We start from the raw sequence: 4673 nt of genomic DNA on the forward strand, positions 1-4673 counted from the left end.
TCAGTTTTACAAGAGGGTTGTAGAGATGGATGATGGTGATGGTTGCACAACATTATGAATGTATTTAATGCCACCAAATATACACCTAAAAATGGTTAAAATGGTTTTTAGAAAAGTAAAATAGAAACCTACATGTGTGGGAGGTTCTATTTGTGATTTCATTTGCAATTCATGTACATTTGGTAGCTAATTTTTTCTGGTTTCAAAACAAGAGTAACAAAGAAATTAATTGTATAATTGATGCATGATTTATTGCCATTAATGATAAAAAATACTTTTTCTTTTCCCCGACATCTAAACGGAGTATACTCACATTTTAAAATGGAACACAGGGGTGCCTAGGTGACTTGGTTGAGCAGTAATGATCTCAGGGTTGGGAGATCGAGTCCCACGTTGGCTCCACACTTAGCAGGGAGTCTGCTTGAGATTCTCTTTCTCCCTCTCCCCCTGCCCTCCTTTCTCTCTCTCAAATAAATAATTCTTTAAAAAAATAAAATAAGATAAAATAAAATAAAATGGAACACAAATTATCACAATAAATAACTCCTCAGCTGCACCACCATTTCTTATCATTTGCGATAGCACTATAATACTGTCAGTATGTAAAGATGGCTTTTTCAAATATTTACATTAGAAGTTATATCTATTTGATGTAATATACTAGAAATTAGCCCAATGTAGAAACATCCAGTGAATTTTTCACTTCTTCCACAGCATTTGGCAAGAGTACATAGTATTGCTGAGCCATATTCTAATTGTTTTAACTTATGAATGGAGGATCATGCTTTGTAAGTAATAAGAATTTAAAAAACTGAGAATGCAAGAACAAGGTTTAGTATAGTAATAAAACTCACAACAAAGTTAAATTGACATATGTTTAATAGTATTCAAAATTATTAATGTACTGCATGGTAATTATTCAAAAATATTGTGGAAAATGACAGTAATTGGCATCACTTTCCCCTGACCAAATCACTGGTTTTAGGGTTTGAGGATTTTGATGGACACCTCTATTTGAAAGTACTTTGTCATATTGAGTCTTAAAGTTTTCATTGTAACTTTTATCTAATTGTCCATATCTGCTTTGTGCAGTTACACAGACTCCAAGTCACTTAACTTCCCACATAGCAGTTATCAAATATTTAAAGATATCTATCTTTGCCTTATTTCACTCTCATGTTTTTCCTGTTCCAGGCTGAGCAACTTGGTTTCTCTCAATTTTTCATCATAGGATATGTTTTGAAAGCTACTAAGATTCTTCTTTGCATTCCTCTGGATATTTTGTAGTCTTTTTCGCCCCCAAGGAGGTTGCATTATCCTAGATGATGTATAGAAATTAGAAATTTTGATGTGATTATTTCACTTTATGTAATCTGGCTTTTTTGCATTCTCAACTTCAATTACATGTTTTTCCAAACAAGCTTTTTTTGAGGCATGATTCACACATAGCAAAACATACACACTTTAAGAATACTTTCCTATGAGTTTTGACAAATTTATAAACCTGTGTAACTACCACCATGGTAAAGATATAGCCCATGTCCATCACCCCCAGAAGTTTCCCTTATACCTCTTCCTATTCAGTCTCCCACCTGACCCTAGGTTCAGGCAATCCTTGAGCTGATTTGTGTCACTAGTTTTTCCCTATTCTGTAACTTCATATAAATGGAATCATATGTTATGTATTCTCTTATATATGGATTTTTACAAACATCATATTAATTTGCTCATGCTGCCATAATAAAATACCACAGACTGGGTACCTTAAATAACAAATTTATTTTCTCATGGTTCTAGAGAAGTTCAAGATCAAGGTGTTGGAAGGGTCAGTTTCCAGTGAGAGCTCTGTTCCTGTCTTTCAGACAGCCACCTTCTTGCTGTATTCTCACATGGCCTTTCCTCAGTGCATTATGCAGAAAGTGAGAGAGAGAGCATGAGAGCATGAGAGAGAGTGAGCAAGAGAGTGAGAGGGAGCAAGAGAGCTTTCTCGTGTCTCTTCTTATAAAGATACTAATCCTATTGGATTAAAGTCCCACCTTTATTATCTTATATAATTTTAATTACTTCTTTAGAGGCCTTATCTCCTGATATAGCCACCTCAGAGTTTAGGGTCTCAACATATGAATATTAGAGGGACACAAACATCCAGTCCATTAACAAGAATAATGCTTTATAGATTCATCCATATTTTTGTGTGTTTCAGTCATGTATTCCTTTGTTGCTTCTGAGTAATATTCCATTTGTGGAAATACTGCAATTTGTTTATTTATTCACCTGTTGATGGATATTTGGGTTATCTCAAGATTTGGGTATATTACAAATTAACACTTCTAGGAACATTTCTGTGTAAGTCTTTGAATATACTTTGTTTTTATTTCTTTGAAGCTAAGAGCTAGTAGCAGAATTGCTGGTTCATAAGTAAATGGAAGTGTATGTTTCATATGACAATAAACTGCCAAAATGGAAGTACCATTTTACATTCCTGTCAGGAGTATTTGAAGGGGTATGTGTACCCCAATGTTTATAGAAGCATTATCAACTACAGCCAAATTATGGAAAGAGCCCAAATGTCTATTGACTGATGAATGGATAAAGAAGATGTGGTATATATGTATAAGTACATATATATAATGGAATATTACTCAGCCATCAAAAAGAATGAAATCTTACCATTTGCAACAATGTGGATGGAGCTAGAGTGTATTATGCTAAGTGAAATAAGTCAGTCAGAGAAAGACAAATATCGTATGATTTCACTCATGTGGACTTAAGAAACAAAACAGATGAACATAAGGGAGGGGGAAAAAAGAGAGGGAAACAAACCATAAGAGACTCTTAATGATAGAGAACAAACTGAGGGTTGATGGAGGGAGGTGGGTGGGGGATGGGCTAGATGGGTGATGAGTATTAAGGAAGGCACTTATGATGAGCATTGGGTGTTGTATGTAAGTGGTGAACCTCTGAATTCTACTCCTAAAACCAATATTGTACCACATGTTAACTAACTAGGAAGTTGAAAAGAAAAATAAATAAGTAAATAAATTTTTTTAAAATGTCAAAACGTGGGAAAAAAAAGGATAGGAGAGCTGAAGCTGCTCCACATCATCATGAATACTTGATTTTGTCAGCCTTTTAATTTTAGACACTTTAGTGAGTATGCAATGATATTACACTGTGACTTTAATTTGCATTTCTCTGATGACTAATGATATTGAACATTTAAAATTTGCATATCTGTAAGGTGCTTATCTTTTATTGTGCAGGGTCTATTCAAATCATTTGCCTATTTTTAATGGGAGTTGTCTTTAATCTATTTGTCATATTGTATGAGTTATTTATATGCTCTTGGTATAAATCCTTTATTTGATATATGCATTGTGAATATTTTCTAAGTTTTAACCTGCTTTTTCATTTTCCTAGTTGTGTCTTTCTAAAAGAAGACATTTTAAATTTTGTTGAAATCAAATTAACTGTTTTTTCTTTATAATTTGTGACATTTGTGCCCTATGTCATGAACCTCTGCCTGACTTAAATTCACAAAAATTTTCTCTCATTTCTCCAAATATCTTTTATGAATTTACTTCTACATTTAGGTTTATGATCCATTTCAAATTTCTTTTTTGGGTATATAAGGTAATGATCAAGGTTCATTTTTCTCCCCCCACATGGATGTCCAGTTGTTTTAACACCATTTTTTAAAAAGCTTTCCCCATCGAATTATCTTGACATTTTTGTTGAAAACCAATTGACCATAAATGTGAAGGTCTATTTCTGGACTATTTATTCTCATCAATTGATCTGTATCTCCGTCTTTGCAGCAATATATCACTTTTTTTGATTGTAGAAAAATAGAAGAAATAGAAAGAAAGAAGTAGAATAATTCCTTCATTTTTTTTTCCACAATTGTTTTGGCTATTCTATGTCTTTTGCATTTCCATATAAATTTTAGAATCAACTTGTCAATTTCTATGAAAAAGACTGCTGAGATATTGGTTAGAATTGCATCAATTCTACATACCAACTTAGGGAGAATTGATATCTTAATACTGAGTCTTCCAATCCATGAGCATCGTATATCTGTAAATTTATTTAGGTTTTCTTTCATTTATCCTGGCAATATCTCATAGTTTTCAGTGTAACAGTGATTTTGACCTTGCACATCTTTCATTAAGTTGTAATGATTCTCTAGGGTTTTTTTCCTTTATTATGTTTATATGGAGAACTACACTGATTGATTTTCAAATGAAAACTTTCATCTAGCTTTGCGCAGTGGCAGTATCGTAGCCAATGAGGTTTATCCGAGGTGCAATTATTGCTAATTGAAAACTTTTCCCTAATCAAACTTTCATCTCTAGGGCAGCTCTATTTTCAACCCAAAGATACAAATGTAGTGACCCGAAGGGGTACGTGCACCCCGGTATTTATAGCAGCAATGTCCACAATAGCCAAACTATGGAAAGAACCAAGATGTCCATTGAGAGATGCATGGATAAAGAAGATGTGGTATATATATATAATGGAATATTATGCAGCCATCAAAAGGAATGAAATCTTGCCATTTGCAACAACGTGGATGGAACTGGAAGGTATTATGCTGAGCGAAATAAGTCAGAGAAAGACATGTATCATATGATCTCACTGATATGAGGAATTCTTAATCTCAGGAAACAAAC

At 33.5% G+C, this 4673-nt stretch overlaps 1 non-coding gene across 1 annotated transcript; it reads left to right on the plus strand.

Moving 5' to 3' along the window:
* The first annotated feature begins 4258 nt into the window (after positions 1-4258).
* Positions 4259-4405, plus strand: LOC118013599. Its single transcript, XR_004680077.1, has one exon. It is a non-coding gene; the product is annotated as a U4 spliceosomal RNA (small nuclear RNA).
* The last annotated feature ends 268 nt before the right edge of the window (positions 4406-4673 follow it).

Source organism: Mirounga leonina, unplaced genomic scaffold (assembly GCF_011800145.1).
Source record: "Mirounga leonina isolate KUSES-001 unplaced genomic scaffold, KU_Mleo_1.0 Mir_101664, whole genome shotgun sequence".
Lineage (NCBI taxonomy): Eukaryota > Metazoa > Chordata > Mammalia > Carnivora > Phocidae > Mirounga > Mirounga leonina.